Raw genomic sequence first — 19,924 nt, forward strand, 5'->3', positions numbered from 1 at the left:
TTCTTCGTCCGTCGTCTCGGTTCGCGCTGTATTTTTCCTTTAAAACGGACTTGCTGTACGTAGCGACGCGAGCACTGCTTCGTGCAAATATCCGCACGGGACACGGTACAGTACTGACACACACATGCTGGAGCGGGGAAGATCGCTCGCTGCTAGCACGTGTTCTGTACTTGAGCGTAAAACAAGAACGAGGCGCCAATCGCAAACGTGAGGCTCGGATAAGGTGGTTGAGCAGAATCGCTCCGGCATTACAGACAGCCATGCGGCCTGTCTGGGCAATGAGCGCTCGTCGATTTCTTTTGTTTGTTTGTTTGCAGAAGCGGTCCTACTGGGAGTCCAAAACAAAGCCCCCCTTACTGACGCCATGGAGGAAACTGACGCAGTGTGGCCGCTTCAAATTTCGGTGTACAGCCTTTTCCTACGTTCCTCGATTACTGGAAAGGCAGCCTCAGCCACATCCCACCATCATAACATGCGATCCGTCACCACGAGGGTCGCTGATAACGGCGGCTGCCGAGTACCGCGAACGTCCCGCCTTGTGCTGGCCACAATGATCGGCGCGCCCATGAAGCTTCTAAACTGCGTGAAGCGTGCGTCCGGCGTGGCTACATGCGAGCGGAATGCAGCGAGGGCATTTATATAAGCATTAAGGAGCTGAACTTGTACTCAGAAAACCAGTAGAATTTTGAACGAGGTAAGCTTGTATGGAACGTTGAGTGGCAGATGACATTTAGAACCCTGTCTATGAGCTCTATCGATGAACCCCGCTTTAGCTCACAACATATACGGGTGACGCTTGCTATCCCTCATCGGGGATAAAATATTGTAAAACACACATTCATACGCAACTCGTTTGACTTCACTGAAAAAGTGCGTGACGTCGTGGTGGAGGATGCCGACATCATTGTGTCTTTTGACGTTACGTCGCTCTTCACCAGCGTCCCAGTCGATCTAGCGGTAGATGTTTGCGCGGCTGCCCTCCAAAACGACGATAAGCTCAGCGAAAGAACACCCCTTGAGGCACAGGACCGACCTGTTACGGTTGTTGAAGTTTTGCCTCGAAAACACGTACTTCGTTTTTCGAGGTTCGTTCTACAAGCAGGTGCACGGAACTGCAATGGGCGCTTCCATTTCTGTCACGGCCGCCAACCTGACCATGGAAGCCATCGAAAACCGGGCTCTGGCCTCCTTCCATCCACGACCTAATGTGTTCCTGCGGTACATCGACGACTGTTTTTGTATAGTCAAGAAGGACGCACTTGCCGCGTTCACCAGGCACATTACAGCATGGAAAAGGCCATACAGTTCACTGTCGAGGAGGAGGTTGGCAACCAACTACCATTCTTGCACGTGTTAGTGGAGCGAGTGGGCCATAACCTCTCCTTTCGAGTGTTCAGGAAGTCGACCCACACGGGCAGGTACCTACATTTTGACTCAGTGAGCCCGGCCTGCCACAAACGTGCTGTTGCGGCTTCACTCATCGAAAGGTCGAGAAAAATTTGCTCACGACATCAAGACCATGCCTCGGACCTGGTGCAAGTGCGCCGTGAGTTGACGACTTGCGGCTACCCCAGGAAATTTCTAGCCTCCGTGGAACGCCGCTCAGTGCTCCTAGAGAACACGGCTCGCAACCATTGCCAATCACGTGCCGCCATCCCCTATGTGCCTGGTGTAAGGGAAGCACTGGGACGTGTGCTGCGCTCGTACGACGCGCACGTTGCCCACGTTCCCACCCACAATTTACGGCACGAACCTGTGAATGTGAAGGAAAAGCTGAAAAAAGAAAAAAATTCCGGGCGTGGTGTACCGGATCCCTTGAGCTGAGTGCGATTATGTATACATAGGCGAAAGCGGGAATTTTCGAAGGCGCCTGAAAGAGCACAAGAAGGACGTAGAAAACCAAAAAGTAGTTGCCAACGCTCTTGCGGAGCATGCCGTATCAGCAGAACATCGTATCTGCTGGAATGAGGCCTCTATTACCGCAAAAGAAAGAAACGGGCTTACACGCCAATATCTTGAGTCGCTGGCGACACAAACGACTAAAAAAACACTTAATCGCAATGACGGCAATCTCCCGCCAGTGTATGCAAGATGCCTCGGACGATTATTGAAACGTATTTAAGAGCCGGGTTTTTTAGTAAAGCCTTCACTGAACAAGGCTTCCGTAAGGAAGCCGAAACGTCGTTTATTGACACAAGCCTTTTGGTCGGCGATTCATGTAATTCTTTTTCCTATGACGCTACTACCCGACCAGACGAGAATTCGTCCAACCTTAGACTTCAACCCCACTATTAGTACGTTATTTTGGTGTTGCTTAAGCCCCTCAGGCGTTCTTTTCTTCCTCAACTACGATAACAACATTCATATAGAACGACTGCTCGCGTGCACACACACGAAAACAAACTCGCGTGCGCATTCTTATCACCTTATACACGAGCATATCTGCTTTCCGGTGTACCAGGATGTTCAATTGGGGTACAGGAAGGCTATCTTTTTATTTTTACTTCATGATCTTTTTCGCTTTGGAGGGAATCAATTCCGTGTTACATGAACAGGGATGCAAACTACTTTGCTGTACCGAAGATAGTAAAGCATCCGCTGTTCCTTCGTCCAGCATTTTAATTGGCTTGATTCTTATCAATATTTTATGGTTGGTGTAATTGCGAAAAAACGCGAGAAAGATTAATACTCCTCTGTGCGGGAGAGGCGACACAAGCATGCTCCAGTGTCTGGCTGAATAGTGTCCCATAATGGGAGCTTGCTTGATGGATTAAACGTCAACTAGAAAATTAAAGCTGACAGGTACATTCTGAAGGTCACGCAAGGCAGTTCCAGTAACGGGCAGTTCATAGTTAGGCTGGCTATGAAATACATGCCCAAGATTTATTTCTAGACTTTCCTGCAGCAACAAATCCTGCAACAAGCGCCCAGGAAGAACACAATTGCATGACATGAAAAATAGTTGCATGACAGCACTTTACTCGTGCATTGAACAGAAGCAGGAGACAACATATAAACATATTCGTTCCTTAACACACCAGAGCTCCCAGTTACAATTAGGCATCGCGTGAAAAATGTTACATGGCAACAGCGAACTCCGTTTGCTCTTGTCCGCACTTGTGGCTGTTCGATTACAGCCTAATTTCGTGTACTTTACGCTATGCGCAAGACTTATGCCATGAACCACTCGAACTTACCCCGCACAAGCTTGTGTTTCTTGTCGGCACGAATTTCTCCCGGCTGGTCCTATGAAGCCAGGCAAGGCGCCTTTTTGGTTTTTACCTTCGTACACTGGAGGAAAAAGTCTTCCCCGACTGTCCGGCTGCTGCACCCGAAAGCGCAGCAGCCTGGCATGTTGCCTCGAAACGCTTTTTTGTTTGAAACTAGGGAAACAAGCGCGAAACGCAATAATTTCCATACTGCCATTGCCGCGAGAGGCGTCCACGCTACGTCTGTTTCGAAGCTTGTGAGTGACCGCGGGCGACGGCAAACCACGTGACCTACTTTGACCAATCGCTGGCGCAGCGGCGCGGGGTAGCGTGGGGAAAAGGTTCACTGCACTCTAAACACATCCATGACTCTATGGTTGCCTTGGTGGCCAGTAGTAGTACAGTGTACTAGAATTAGGAGTGGTGGGTAGAGGGAAGGCGGCCGGCTGAAGCTGCTTGCGCCGACGCCGACAGATGGCGCTGCCGCTCCCTTCACCTGGCAAACGCGCGCTCGCTCGCAGCAGCTCGGCGAGTAGCTGGTGATCAGGCAGGTATGCTCCTGAAGTTATTCGGGCTCTGCGAGGTTTAATCTTACATCAGACATTTATGGAAGAAAGGCAGATAGTCATCTCTTGTAAAGTCATAAACGTTCCGTGTGACGTATGGCTGGCGTGCGTTCACTGTAGCTCACATAGGCATGTGAAAAGTCTCATTGCACTGGAAATATATACAAAATGGCTTTATTTGCAATAATTCCCAAATATTTCCAAGAAAACGCAAAGCTGCATTGGTGTAACTGACTGCCGTGAATTTTACACACTCCTGCTCAGCTTAGCAAGTTACGCTCTTTTTCGCTTTGCGCTATTTTCGCTGTTCAGTCCTTTGACGAGAAAGTGCAAGCGCGTAAGGACATAGAAAGAGACCACCTTCATGCTGATCTCTTCCTTGTGTACACTGCACCCAACAGCATTAGAATGAATGAATGTTTGCCTCACAAGCGATATCACGTCGGAGATGCTGTTGGCGTGCAATCTCCGGTGCTGAAGCATTCTGTAAATAAATTTTCCAATTCAGCGACGAAGCAGTACAAATTTTTCGAGGGGTATAAAAGTCCACCCCAGTCACAATGTTTTGTATACTCGGATGGGAGATGGTGCACTGCTGCCTCATTTGGTTCCACGAGAAGAATGTCTTTGCAAGACGCACAGTTAAGTTTCAAGACACATTTTCTGGCCACGTACCCTGCCATATAATAAATAAGTCTTGAGTCACTCTTTTCGACCACTAATGGCAAGTGTTGGTCATTTGCAGGTGGCACCTTAACGAGAGAAGTCTCAGCCTGGTCTAGTTTACCTTGGGCAAGAAGCTCATCGACTGTCTTTGGGGTTATAGTTTTGTCCTTGTCACTTACGTTCAGGAGGGCACTTATCGCTTCTGGAGTGGCGTTGGCCCCGTCAACGCTTCGAGCAAGGTTATAAAATGATAGGCCGTTCACAGTGATGAGGAACTGCTCTGGAGAAGGATGGGAATTGCATCCACTGGACTGCCGGATTATTCCGAACAAGTGCTCCACAGGGTCTGTGCTCAAACGCGAAGTCATTAGGTACTTAAATCGAAGCGTCTCTGTCAAGTACTGCAGCAATGATAGCGTGCTAGCAAGGGTAACTCTAAGTCCAGTCGCTGTGGAATCGCTTAGAAATCCTTGTTTTCCAGAGGTGCCAGCTTCCCACTTGTCAAGATAGTCCAGAAAGTCCACAAGAATGGCAGCTGTTGGAGATGCTGGCCTGAGTGCTTCGGCGGGAAACCTTGACGTCATGGCCGTTATCAATTTGTCTATCTTCCTGAAAAGAAGACAAAAAGAAACACAAATCAAACGTTGTATGCAAGGCTAATGCCGACTGACAAATCAGTAATTCATGGATAGTATATCTTACGTGAAGAATTCTTGCGTAGCTTCGATGGAGCCGCATTTCCTTTCAATATCTTTCTTGTAAAATGCCATTCCTCTCAGGACGTTTGTCCCGAAAAGTTGGAAGGCGTACGAAACCCTCATTTTCTCAAAACAGTTGGGATCTGTATGCGCTTCAGTGAGTCCAGGCATGACTTTCAGTGTCCGCACGCTGCAGTCGCGTCGGAATGCTTCTCGAACAGGCCACATTGAAACCTAGAGAAATGCAAAAACAAGATTGCAGCTTTCCTCAATTACAAACAGCGATACGTAGTTTCAAGTGTGCCGAATTACCTTTCCTTCAGGGGTGGTAAAGTCAGCCCTCTGGAGTCCATTTCGTAAGCACTTAATCAGATGAGGGAAGTCCGAAACGAAATGCAACTTCCTCTCTCTGTCAACGGGATGATCCACTTTGCACGTAACACTCTTTGCTGATGCGCCAGCCCCTGCAAGCCTCCACATTTTTCGGTTCCAGGCCGCCCCATCGCATGTTATGTAATCTACGAAAAGTCCGGCGTTCTCAACAATAATCACGGCTTCGATCATCATCTTCAATAAAATGTCGCCCTTTACATTTCCTTTTGTCGCAAAGACACCGACGATTTGGCTCCATTTTCCTACAAGGGGCACAAACATAATTACCATACCATGATCGCACGGTTGGTGTTTATCCTGTGGTTTCGTAAAAGTACCAAGGTCGACGAAGCCTTGAACTTCTCCTGACGAGGTTATGCTGAAGTGCTCAGACAGCTTTACCTCGTCAGACCCCCATGTCTTTGGAAATTTGACATGCTCGATGTCTTCTTTTTTAGAATATCCATTGTCGTCGCGCTAAAGCCTAACGATGACCGGTATGACCTCATATATTTTTTTATAGTAGTCTTGCTTGGTAGCACATGGATCTCAAGCTTTCGTATGTGTTCGTACAAACGGGGACTTTTGAGCTTCATCAGAATGCACTCTAGGATCCATTCCTGGTTGTAGCGCATACCCCTCCTGCTTGACCTTTTTGTTGCTTGAAAACACTGCCGCACACTAGCCTGCTGTTTTCGTGGAAGGCAACTGATGCTTTTTTCAAGCACATCTTCTTCAATCACTGCATTCTTGGCCCTCATTTCCTCCAGGCGTGCTGTTATACCAAGGAGCTTGATTGAAATGCGGCGATTTTTCTGGCTCAAAAGTCGAAATTTTGTGGTCTTTGTGGCAGCTGTGCACTTTTGTACCCTCCGCTTCAAATGGCTTTTTCGTGTCAATAGGGCCTTCCGCAGGTACTTGCATGGAATGCATGTTGAGCCTGTAGAGAGTTTCAAAAGAAAAATATATTTCTACGCATTGCTTGGCAACAACGCTATCAATTGTTTTTTTATGTTGATCCTTCTATTGTATTTTAATGGCATGCAGCTGCAATAGTGCGATATGCCGCACATGCAGTAAGATCTAATCAATGAACTGTAAAGGCTGCTTCAGCGAAGGTGAACCAGAATTTTCAAAAATAGGCTTTTCTAGATACAGCGATAACTGCTTGACATTGGGATACCTGTGTGTTTATATGAACAGACAGATAAACCATATTGATTTTCAACCTCATTAACTAATTGTTTAACATATGCATCAGTAAAACTCTGTTGCTCATTAAGAATTTGGCTAGACCAGTAAAAAATGTGCATTGATGCAAGGGCTCACCTTTGTCATTTACAGTTCCGTTGCATTTGGTGCTCACAAAAAGGCCATCTGCATCCGATATCTGCTGCTTGAGTCTTTCTGTGAGCGGCACACCGACGAACTCTTCTGGTCTACCCACGCCTTTACAAATTTGCAAAGAATCTGCATCTTGTAGCACTTGCTCCCCTTCGCTCAGTGAGCTTAAAACCTTTTCGGAAATCAGTGTCTTGCGAACAAACGTGCGGCAAAGCACTGTACTTGGGCTTTCCCCATAGTTCATGAACACAGATTTCTCTATGCTGATAGCGTGTGTTTCACAATTGAGGGAGCCGTGGACGAAAGCAACACCATCGTAGTTCCAAAACTTGTGCAGTGCCCAGAGCTCAGATGGTTTAGGGACTTCGCTCAGCTGAAACGCATAATTCTCGCTAGGCTCACATAACTCCGCTGCTTCGTCATTCTGGGACGTAATAATCGGTGATATATCCTCTTGTGTGCACTGCCTCTTGGCTGACGGGTCGCTGGGAACTTGCGAAGACGTTCTTTTCCTTGCTGGCCTCTCGCGCGAGGGCTTTTTGGACAGATACGCGGGAAGGTTGGGCAGAATTGTTGGTTCTGCATCTGGCGAAAGAGATGGCTTGCCACGTGGTATGCGCACCTCCTTGCCGTTGATGATATGCACATATTCTCTTAATATGTACTTCTCTTCAAAATGCAGCTCGCACACGGCATCTGTCATTTCCAGGGGCTTGTCCGCACGGTGCAAGTTGCGCTGCCATGTGCGGCGCCTTGCTTCGTCTTCAGGAACCCCGAATAATGACAACTTCGGAGCATCCTTCACTCCACTGTAGCCGGTCCTACATCCAGGAGCAAAACAATAGTTCCTCCGCCGAGGTTTGCTCATCTCGTAATATCATGGGCTGCACAGCGCAGCATAGATGAAATCAACACGCACATGAATTAACGTACGGAGGAAAAACGCTTGCCCACGACGATCTTGTTGAAACCAGCGCGCGTACGAGTGCACGTGCTAAGATTGCCGCGCAAAGTGTTCCGTTTCTCGTACGGTCAGTGGATGGCCCCTACCTGTTCCCTGGAGAAAGTCACACCTATGTTAAACAACATAACAGAGCATGACACACTGAAAATACACTCCAAGGCAGAGCACGCTCCCCGTGTAACAAGCCGGCGCCTATCGCAGCGAGCTCCGGAGTGCGAGGGGGCTGCCAAGGATGGATGGATGGATACGGCTGAACCCTTTACATCGGGCGGTGAAAGGCGCAGCAGCGCCGCCGCGCGGCGGCCCGAGATTTCGGCGCCGCCTGCTTCACGCGCTCCGCTGGCGTGGAGCTTCACGCGCCCCACTACTCCTAATTCTAGTACACTATAGTAGTAGTAACAGCAGCACCACGACAGAGCGTGCGGCAAACACTCTCTCGCGACGGCGGACAGCTGCCGCGACGAGTCGCCAGCGATCACGCATCGGGGACGGTGCGCTGCTCTTCGTTGTTTTCACGGACGCTTCCTTCGTGCGGTGAGTCGCCTTTCCGTTTTCAGGGCAGAGCCGCGTTTTGTTGAAAGCATTTGGAGTTCGTACTGCGTGCGGGTTATAGTGGCGTCGTGCGTGGGACGCTACCGGAACTTCCTCGCTTCAGAAGGCGCGGTTTCACGTTCACAGTGGGAGCCGTCGCTGCATGGGCTGAAACGGAACTTTAGAACCCTCCGTGCGCTCGCATACAGACAGCTTTCTGGGGAGGCCGCACGGGGCTACCGACCGGCCCTAACATCCGCGTAGCCTCATGGCAGTCCGCTATAGCGTAACGACTATAACTAAATTCAATTTATGTTCGTAGCAAAATTCATCTCTATGGCTATTAGTGGCTATGCTAGAGCTAAATGCATTGTTAGGAAAACTGATCTTAAATATGTTTACTCCTCTCACAGAAATGTTCTCTGCTATGCATATTAACGTCCGCAGTGTGAATAACAAACGCGACTGTCTAGACATGTTTCTTGGGTCAATAAACCGACCGTTTTATGTGCTTTTGTTTACCGAAACATGGCTTACAACACATGGTGATCATCTTCCGTTCAAAAATTTCCAGTATCATGGCCTCCTTCGTTCGAATATGAGAGCTGGCGGCCTTGCCATGTATGTGAAGGGTTGTTATCCACAGTGTGTGTTAGACGAAATTTCTGTAACAAATTCCAATGTTGAGTGCTTAGCAGTATCACAGACCAGTGTCATTGTAGTTGTATACAGGCCTCCCGCAGGGAACAAATATTTTTTTTCAAGTTTCTTGAAAGCTTACTCCTGAACCTCGCCAATTCCCTGTTGCCTTTTGTAACAATGGGTGACATTAACATTAACCTCATGCACGATGATCACAGTACGCGTGAATATAATAGCTTTATAGTATCTTATGGTTGGTTAAATACTATAAACATACCTACTAGAATTAGCGTTGCTACAGCTTCCCTGCTGGACGTTTGTGTTACAAATATGGTGTCTCCAGAAAAGGAGTCTGGCCTGTTATCTTCTGAAATCAGTGACGACATCCGATTTTTTTGTTTTCTTCCTGTAAAACGCATTTTGTCAGTATCTAAAAATGCCTCGAGGGTAACTAGGGTCATTTCCGATGAAAATCTTTCCATATTTATCACTTTTATTCAGAATATGTGTTGGGAGAACGTATACGGCATATCTGAAGTCAACGCGGCGTATACTGCTTTTCTTGCCAAGTTCATGGAATGCTACAATGCCGCGTTTCCTGCAATCGAGATAAAACACAGCTTCCGAAAATCCAGAAAGCCGTGGGTTGATAAGGTACGTGATATATAATAGGATACGTATCAAAAATAAAACGTATCATGACTTTGTACGTACTCGCGATGCAGCCCTTTTTAGAGACTTCACAAAATTTAGGAATTAACTAAATAAAGACCTGAAGTCTGCAAAAACATATTACTATACAAAACGGTTCTCCAGAATTTATAATGACCGCAAAAAAGTTTGGAGTGATATAAACGAACTATTAAACAAACATAAGTGCAGTGTCAACTCAGAAATCGCTGCATCTAATTCCCAAGCTAGCGGAGCTCAATTAGCTAACACCATAAACCACTTCTTGAAGCTGGCAAGCCTACATTAGATCAAGCTCTCTCTAATGCTCCCGTATGCAACCTCATTACCACTTTACCTAACTCTATTTCGTTGCTGCCTGTGATCCAACAAGAAGTAGTTGCCTACATTTGGAAAAATGTCACAGCAGGCCATGACCACGTCAACCTTTGCAGTATGTGTCTGCATTAATATGCGAGGTTCTAGCGTATATTTTAAATCTGATGTTCATGTGTTGTGTGTTCACTGATGAATTGAAGATTGCTCGTGTTTGTCCTATATATAAAGGAGGAAATAGAAATGAAATCACGAACTATTTTCCCATCACCGTGTTATCAGTGTTATCGAAGGTATTTGAAGGAGCCATTAATAGCAATTTAGAAAAGCTTTTAACGTTCATAACATTATTAACCCCTCTCGTTATGGCTTTTTAAATCGTCTGAGCAAACTTTACTCGCCGTTAAAGAAAAGATCGTTGACAAAATTGAATCCAGAGCATACACTCTTGGTCTGTTCTTAGACCTTCTGAAAGCTTTTGACTGCGTAGAGAATGAAATTTTTTTGAGTAAAGTGAACAGTTACGGCATACGCGGAATAGCTCTAAACCTGCTCAAAAGTTACTTGAATAACAGAATACAATAAGTTAAATGGCATAATTTTGTTTCGAACCGTTTGTGCATTACCCAAAGGGTACCGCAGGGGTCTATATTGGGTTCACTTAGCAAAACACTTTGTGGGGCTAGTTGGTAAGCATAGTTTCTGAAGTTGGTGAAGCACAGCGGCCGGTCAACATGAACATGAACGAACGTGCCAGGGAACATGAACGTTCACTTTGTAATGCTTCCGAATCGTTTGAAAATCTACCCGCCCACTGCCGCTCGTGCAAAGATGAAAACGACCAAAACTGTGAGCCACGACTTGAACGTATCAAAATTCTAAGCAGAAGTAAGGATAGATTAGCACGCGAATCGGCCGAAGCATTTTTTATCAAACAAAGGGGCGACACGTGCGTCAGCACCACATCAGTTTCCGTGTGAGACAACGAATACAGATTATTAAATAGACGATAGCATGCACTCTGCGCTCCCTAATCTACCAGAAATATTTCACCCGCATGCGCTCTGGTCCTTCGTAGTGTATAAAGGCAGGGGGTGGAAGCCTCACTAATGTTAGTTGGAGTCAGCGCCCGTCCTGCGTTCTTCTTCCTGTGTCCTTGTTTTTTGTAGCGCTATAAAGAACTTCGAGAATCTATATTGGGTCCCCTTTTGTTTTTATTGTATATAAACGACATCTGTAACATACCTGATTCTCCAGATTTGGTTATGTACGCTGACGATACAAATATTTTTTTCACATCACGTACTCTGCCGGAATTAGAAACTATCGTGAACACTTATTTGGTAAAATTATACGCTTGGATGCAGGCGAATAAGTTTACCTTAAACTTGTCAAAAACCAGGTACATAATTTTCAGACCTATTAATGCCTCTGTTAATTACACACTTAACCTAATATACGCCAACACAAAACTGCAACAGGTAACTACTCAGAAGTTTCTTGGTGTCTGGTTTAATGAACATTTATCATGGAACAAACATATTTCAAAATTTCTCACTGGCCTTAGTAGAACTGTTGGTTGTCTTTACCGGATCAGCGATCTCTTGCCCGTTTCCGTAAAAGCGTCCATATACTACGCACTGTTTTTTTTCCAAATTGTCCTATTGTGCACTGGTCTGGGGCATTACAACAAGTAATTTTCATAACTTATTGCTTTTGCAAAAGAGGGCATTGCGGGCTATAGAGGGTTACTATGGTAGCCCGGAAAACCCACCAACATCACCACTCTACGATAAGCATAATTTACTTAAAGCAAACCATGTTTACTTATTTTGCCTGTTATAGTATATCTATCGTAATCGTTTGTATTCCATTGCTCCAAACCGCCCTCCCAAATACCCCCTTCGGCAATACAGAAACTTTGTCCCTAAAACAAGGACAAATTACGACAAACAAAAGCTCGATTACCAGATTCCTGTCGTTCTCAATAACCCATTTTAGTGTCTTGTTTGACCTCCTTAAAAGCACATTTAAAAAAGACATCAATAGGTTACTAATCAGCACTGACTCAATATAATTTCAGTTTTTACTTAGCGTAGCATCTCTTATTTTTGTGTCATGCTGTTTGTGTGTGTCTTTTCTTTAGTGATCTTATGCCATGTTTATACACTACCTTTGATTTTATTTATGTGCACTGTCCTTGTATGAAAAGTAATTTTTTTTACGGTGATACTGTCGTTTGATGCAATGTATTTTGCTCACTATCATACTATGTTAATACTTGTTATTTCTGTGTTGCTCACTGCTGTATAAACTGTTTTGGGGAACTGTGACCTCGTCGGGCTTTACCGCCTTTTGTCGCAGTTCCCCTTTCATTTTTGAAGGAAAATAAACCTCAACCTCAAATATTTTCCTTCCCGCTGCGACGCGACGTCAGTATCAGAGGGGACTTCCAGCGTGCAGAGGAGGAGCGGTGTAGCCTAGCGCGTTGTCTTGTCCACCTTTCTTGTGGTTGTCTCTTATTTTGCGCTAACGTTTGTACATAGCCTAGCAAAGCTATGCCTGATATGTGGTTCAGAGACGTGTTGAAGGAAGTTGCTTCGTGCTGGAGGGTCTGTCAAGTGCTGACACTTTCATTAATTATTTTACTGCCTTGTGTTCGTTCGAAAGGTGGCGGGCGGCGGTGGCTTCCGTGTCTTGTGCGACACTTGGCCTAGTCTGCTCAGTTCAGCGCCTCTCGCTCGCCATTGCTACTACTCAGGTGTCGAGTGCGCGGCCGCCTACTGAAAATGGTGGGATGTTTGTCATGCAATTTCGCCAGTATAGCGCCAAAATACAGCTCTATCCATGGTTGCATGGCTCTGCCGAGGCACAAATTACCTCAAGTCGACACTCTGACCTGATACTTGCAGCAATATTCGAAGCAGTAACAAAAAAGCCATCCGCGGCGAAGCACTGTGATGCAGCTTGTTTTTTTTTCATTGGGCTCTCGATCTACACTGAGAAAGTGACATTGGCGTCGCCGGGCTGGCTGACCGGTCATTCGCTCTGCGCACCGCGGCACTTCGTGCGCCTCATCGAGCTCCGCGGACGGCCTGTCTGTGCCCGGCTGCTGCGGTTGCCAGCTGGTGCTTCAGCGGCACTAGACGCTGTTGGCCATAGCCTATACCGTCGAGGTCCAAGACAACGCGTGTCCAGTGCAGGGCACACTGAGGCCACCGGCGATAAAGGCAGTTTGCGCTTGCATCGCAGTGCGCCAAGCTTGGCGGTACACTCTGATTTTTCTTCCTATTGGGGGACGAGCAGTCCCCGGAAACCGAAAAGACTCTCTGCGGGACGAGGCAGTTCTGATTTCGAAGAATAGGTGTTGATTATTTTGGTAATAAGAAAGCGCAACCTAAAACTTGCACAAGAGAAGGGCAAACGACGACGTGCTACTCACAACTGATTCCTTTATTGGAAGGCATACGTAATATATAGGCACACGTTATTCCATTTCCAAAGCCGTTTCCGATTGTCTTATGATGTCTCGCGTTTATCCTGGTTTTGTTTCTTTGAAAGATCCATCGGCCGCTTTTATCACTTTCAAGTACCCTTTTTTGGGCATGTTTATCTGTTATCGCTTTTATGGCCCCTGTTACGTCTCGCCTTCGACGCGCGGTATAGCCGGCGCGGATGCAACGGACGCCGCGGCTTCGTTCATCGCGGCCGCAACGCCTCCCGCCAAGCGCGTCCAGGCAGGTTTCAGTGCCACGTGTCGTCGTGCGTGCGTGTGTGTGTGTGTGCATGTTTTGCCCACGCTTGTCAAAGCGCGGCAGCCGGGGAGAGGAGCTCCCCAACTGGGAGGCGAGGAGGTCTGACCGGCGCCGGCCTGGCGGACGCGCCCGTCACGCCTGAACATGTTCATGCGTCGCCGTCTTGTGCGACTCATCCCAAGCCGCTCCTTCTTGCCCTCGACTCCGAGGGTATATAAAGAGAGCTGCCCCGGACGCCAACGAGAGGGCGCGCGCGCCCCTGCGCGCGCGTTCTTCCTTCTTCTTCTGAAACCCTACCTATCCTTCTCTCTATCTGCACGCCGGCAGTGGTTGTGGTGTTTTAACACCAGTCACAGGCCCGTGCATTTTCCTTTCCTCTTCCCCTTTCATCCACTTACTACTACTACGCCAACGAGAGACTTCGATTTCTTCCTGCGAGTAACGTGGTCGCCCTGACCGGCTGCTCTTTTGCGATGCCAGAATAAACAAGTTGTTCTGTTGCCAGTCGACTCATCCTTTGCCGGGACCTTCGGATGTTTCCAGCTTTGCCCCAGGCCGCCAGGCCAACGCTACCCTTGGGGCTTGCAACCCATTTGCAACAACTGGTTGCCAGCGGTGGGATCCCGACAACGAAGGCCAGCAGCGAAGATATGCGGTCAACTGTATGCTGAGCAGCACAACGACCATCCGGGAGCAGTGCAACGAGCCCTGTGTGATGACTGGTTGCCTGCAGCGGAACGACTGCGCTGAATTCTTGGCTGCGAGGTTTGGTGAGTGCGGGACTTTCTTCTTCTGAGTTTTGCCAGGCTTTTGTTAGTGTCAGAAACAGAGCTGGTAATTGTGGTTGTCGTTGCTGCCGGGTTAGTTTGCGGCAAGACAATAGTAGCCAGTAGAGAAAGCAGCATTCGGAGCAGCCATGGATTTGAAGTCGTTGCGCAAACCGAAATTGCTGGAGCTTGGAAGAGAGTTGGGTCTGGATGTCTCAGACAAACTCAGAAAACCAGAACTGCTAAGGGCTATTCTTGAGTTGGAGGCTGATGATGACGAGCTGTCGGAATGCCTTGAGACCATTGAGGAGAGGGAGCAAAAAGAGAAAGACGAGCGCGAACGTAAAGAGCAAAAAGAGGAGCGCGAACGTAAAGAACAAAAAGAGAAAGAGGAGCGCGAACGTAAAGAGCAAAAAGAAAAAGAAGAGCGCGACCGTCAACACGCTTTGGAAATGAAGCGTCTCGAGGTAGAGATGGAACGCGCTCGTAATGGAAGTCAGGCACACGGTGCAGGAGAACGGGTATCGTTCAAAATGACTGACCTGATGCGGCCGTTTAAGCTTGGAGAGGACATTGGTTTGTTCCTGGTTAACTTTGAGCGAACGTGCGAGAAGCAGGGGTTCTCTCGGGAAACGTGGCCACAGCGCTTGCTCACTTTGTTACCCGCCGAGGCGGCCGACGTAGTAGCTCGCTTGAAGAGAGAGGAGGCAGAGGATTTCGACCAAGTGAAATCAAGTCTGCTAAAAAAGTACAGGCTGTCAGCGGAGGCGTTCCGTCGGAAGTTTCGGGAAAATGAAAAAGGCAGAAATGAGTCATATACAGAGTTTGCCTACAGGCTTATGTCAAACATGCAGGAGTGGCTCAAAGAAGAGAAAGCGTTTGGTGACCACGAGAAAATTCTGCAGTGTTTCGGGCTGGAACAGTTTTATAGTCGGTTACCTGAGAACGTGCGGTATTGGGTCTTGGATAGGCCAGACGTTAGTACAGTGGCTAAAGCCGCCGAGCTAGCCGAGGAGTTTGTGACGCGTCGGGTTCGCGGAGCTAAGGACGGTCAAAAGGGTGAATTTGGCTCCAAGTCTGAGAGGCCGAAGTTCACACCCATGAGAGCAAGGGGGGACACGCGTAGTGCGGATGCGAGTGAAAGCAGTCCGACCGAACGTAAGGAGACGGCGGCAGCCGAAGCCGAACGCAGAAAGCGGTTCGAGAGGAGGCAAGCGCGCGTGTGTTATACGTGCCAGAAGCCGGGTCACTTTTCGGCGCAGTGTCCAGAAACAAAAAGAGAAGTCGTGTGTTTGTCATTATGTAGCACTGACGAGAACATGAAGCTTCTCGAGCCCTACATGCGAGACTTCCTCGTGAACGGGAAAGAGTGCCGAGTGCTTCGTGATTCCGCAGCTACAATGGATGTAGTTCACCCCTCTTACGTAGAACCCGATATGTTCACGGGCGAGTGCGCATGGATCAAGCAAGCCGTGGAAGCTCACAGCGTGTGTCTGCCCATAGCAAAAGTGCTTATTTAAGGACCTTTCGGAGCAATTGAGACGGAGGCCGCAGTGTCATCTATGCTGCCCCCCCCCAGTACCCGTACCTATTTTCGAACAGGTCCGATCACCTCCTGCGCGAGAAGGGGCTTTTGTTTGGTGAGGCTAGCGTTCAGGCCTTAACCAGATCGAGAGTTCGGGAGCTCGCTGCAAAGGCGGTAGTTGCGGGGCCGACGTTGTCGAACAATGAGAAAGGGTCGGAGGCGCAGCAAGCTGATACTCAGAACACGTCCGAACTGAATAAAATTGAGCCTGTAGCGCTGAAGGCACCAGGTACTGGAGAGGAAATGCCCGACACGGGAAAATTAGAAGAGCTATCTGCAGATTTGCTCATCGCGCCTACGTCCGATGGACTTAATAGGTTGCTAAAAGTCAGCCGGTCGGCTTTGATAGCAGAGCAAAAAAAGGATGGCAGCCTAGAAAACATGCGCTGCAATGTCAAGGAAGGTATCGCCAAGAAAAATGCTCGTTTTGTGGAAAGAGGTGGGGTCCTGTACCGGAAGTATCTAGACCGCAGAGGAGTCGAGTTCGATCAGCTGATCGTGCCTCAGTGCTACCGTCAGGATCTGTTGCGCTTGTCGCATGGCGGTTCGTGGTCCGGACACCTAGGAGTTAAGAAGACTAAGGACCGTCTCTTGCAAGAGTACTATTGGCCAGGGTGTTTTCGTGACGTAGAACACTTTGTGAGGACATGTGACACCTGTCAGCGGGTTGGCAAACCAGGGGACAAATCGAGGGCGCCGTTGAAGTTGGTACCTATCATTACGGAGCCTTTTAGACGGCTCGTTATTGATACAGTGGGACCTCTGCCGGTAACAGCCACGGGGTACAGACACATTTTGACTGTGATCTGCCCAGCGACAAAGTTCCCTGAAGCAGTGCCTCTTAAAGAACTCAGCTCAGTTGAGATAGTCAATGCACTACTGTCCATATTTGCGCGAGTTGGTTTTCCTGCGGAAATCCAGTCAGATCAGGGCACAGTGTTTACCAGCGCTTTGACGACAGCCTTTCTCGAAAGGTGTGGGGTAAAGCTGTTACACAGCTCAGTGTACCACCCACAGTCGAATTCCGTTGAGAAGCTCCACTCCGTCATGAAGCGCGTGTTGAGAGCATTGTGTTTTGAGCAACAAAGTGATTGGGAGCTGTGTCTGCCTGGGGTGATGTTTGCATTAAGGACCGCGCCGCATGCGGCTACGGGGTTTTCGCCAGCTGAGCTGGTGTACGGTCGCTCGCTGCGGTCTCCGCTTCGCATGCTTCGAGACTCGTGGGAAGGCAGGGGCGACGACCCAGTCGTGGTCGAGTACGTTCTTAGTCTCCTCGAACGCTTAAGAAGGGCACAGGAGTTGTCAGGTGAAGCAATGGCAAAGGCCCAGCTGAGGGCCAAGGTTTATTATGATCGGACAGCCAGGGCCCGTCGTTTTGAGGAGGGCGATGAGGTAATGCTATTGCGCACATCGCTAAAAAACAAACTCGACGTGCAGTGGGAGGGCCCAGCACGGATTGTTCAAAAACTGTCGGATGTTAACTACGTGGTGAGTCTGCCAGGAAAGCGGAAAGCACAGCAAGTTTACCACTGTAATCTGCTCAAACCCTATAGACAACGGGAAGCAGTGGTGTGTATGATGGTAAACGTTCCCGAAGAGCTTCCGGTCGAGCTTCCGGGACTAAGCTCAGTGACGAACAGGGAAGACACTGATCAGGTCATTAGTGACTTAATCATTAAAGCACCGCTGTCGCCTGAGCTGAAAACCGAACTACACCAACTCTTACAAGAGTTTCAAGGTCAGTTCTCTGAGAGGCCTGGTAGGACTTCTGTCCTTACTCATAATATAGAACTTACCTCCCCAGAGCCAGTAGGATCCAAGGCGTACCGGGTGTCACCCCGCCAGCGCGATATTATGGAGGCTGAGGTAAAGAAAATGCTACAGCTCGGTGTTATTGAGGCGGGTGAGAGTGATTATACCTCCCCTTTGATTTTAGTTGAGGTACCGGGCAAGGAACCTCGTCCTTGCGTCGACTACCGCAGGCTTAATTCCATCACTAAGGATCAAATTTATCCGATCCCTAACATCGAGGAGCGCCTTGAGAAAGTTAGTAGCGCTCAGTTTATTTCCACCCTAGATCTTGTCAGGGGTTATTGGCAGGTTCCACTTACAGAAGAGGCTAGTAGGTATGCGGCGTTCATTTCACCAATGGGAACATTCCGTCCTAAAGTTTTGAGTTTTGGTTTGAAGAACGCGCCATACTGCTTTTCAAGCCTCATCCTCATGGACAAAGTGTTGCGAGGACAGGAAGAATTCGCTTTACCGTATTTAGACGACGTAGCGATATTCTCCGCATCCTGGTCTGAGCATATTGCACACTTGCGGGCAGTGCTAACCCGCCTGCGCGAAGTGGGCTTGACAGTCAAAGCTCCCAAGTGCCAATTAGCACAGGCCGAGGTTGTATACCTCGGTCACGTGATTGGACAGGGTCGTCGCCGCCCCTCTGAAATAAAGGTGGCCGCTGTGCGAGACTTCCCGCAACCGCGCACGAAGACCGATATTCGGTCGTTCTTAGGTGTCGCCGGCTACTATCAGAGGTACATCCCCAGGTACTCCGATATCGCGGCTCTCCTGACGGATGCTCTAAGAAAAACAGAGCCCCAAACAGTCGTCTGGAGCGAGACAAAGGAAAGAGCTTTTAGCGCCCTAAAGAGCGCCCTAACAAGCCAGCCTGTGCTACGATCGCCAGACTACACAAAAGGGTTCGTTGTTCAGTGCGATGCTAGTGAGCGAGGCATGGGCGTTGTACTGTGCCAAAGGGACAATGGAGAAGTGGAACACCCCGTCCTGTATGCTAGTCGTAAGCTGACCTGTCGTGAGCAGGCGTACAGCGCCACCGAGAAAGAGTGTGCGTGTCTCGTGTGGGCCGTTCAGAAATTGTCATGCTACCTAGCCGGCTCGAGGTTTATCATTGAGACGGATCACTGCCCTCTCCAATGGCTGCAGAACATCTCTCCCAAAAATGGCCGCCTCCTGCGCTGGAGCCTCGCTTTGCAACAATATTCCTTTGAGGTGCGTTACAAAAAGGGGAGTCTCAACGGTAACGCCGATGGCTTAAGTCGAAGCCCCTAACGTGGGAATCCGCCTCAAAGTTGTTTGTTACTGATGTTTTCTTCCCGAGGCAGGATTTTTAACATATTGCTTTTGTTTAGTGTTTCTAAGTGATTATGTGCTTTCTAGTGCAATTTTCCAATTTGTGGACGCGTTCTGAGTGCTGCTTGACTACTGTAAGGAACTAGGCAGTAGTATAAAAGGGGAAAGAGCCTGGCAGAGCTTAGTGAGGGTTGTCTCGTGCTTGCTGACTGAGCGGTTGCGTTTCGGCGTAGTTCTAACGCTTGCTGGGAACGAGCACAAAAATGGCAACTCTCCCGAAGTGACTTTGCAGTGTCCTATGTGATCCTGAACCCGAGAACGAGGCCTTCTCTGTGCGCTGCGCTCAAGCAACGTCGAGGGACGATCGGTTTCGATTACGAGCATCATCGAGCGACATCCCTCTGGACAGCGGATGCAGTCCCCTGACCATCGGGATCTCCTTCTCCCGGCGGGGCGGTCTGTTACGTCTCGCCTTCGACGCGCGGTATAGCCGGCGCGGATGCAACGGACGCCGCGGCTTCGTTCATCGCGGCCGCAACGCCTCCCGCCAAGTGCGTCCAGGCAGGTTTCAGTGCCACGTGTCGTCGTGCGTGCGTGTGTGTGTGTGTGCATGTTTTGCCCACGCTTGTCAAAGCGCGGCAGCCGGGGAGAGGAGCTCCCCAACTGGGAGGCGAGGAGGTCTGACCGGCGCCGGCCTGGCGGACGCGCCCGTCACGCCTGAACATGT

At 48.8% G+C, this 19,924-nt stretch overlaps 1 protein-coding gene across 1 annotated transcript in view; it reads left to right on the forward strand.

Annotated features, from left to right (window-relative positions):
* The first annotated feature begins 8,232 nt into the window (after positions 1 to 8,232).
* Positions 8,233 to 19,924, forward strand: part of LOC144110270 (uncharacterized) — a 492,558-nt gene continuing 480,866 nt past the window's right edge. Inside the window, exon 1 of the mRNA XM_077643113.1 lies at positions 8,233 to 8,353. The gene's annotated coding sequence lies outside the window, so the exon portion shown is untranslated. The remainder of the gene's footprint in view (positions 8,354 to 19,924) is intronic.

Source organism: Amblyomma americanum, chromosome 11, assembly GCF_052857255.1.
Source record: "Amblyomma americanum isolate KBUSLIRL-KWMA chromosome 11, ASM5285725v1, whole genome shotgun sequence".
Taxonomy (NCBI): domain Eukaryota; kingdom Metazoa; phylum Arthropoda; class Arachnida; order Ixodida; family Ixodidae; genus Amblyomma; species Amblyomma americanum.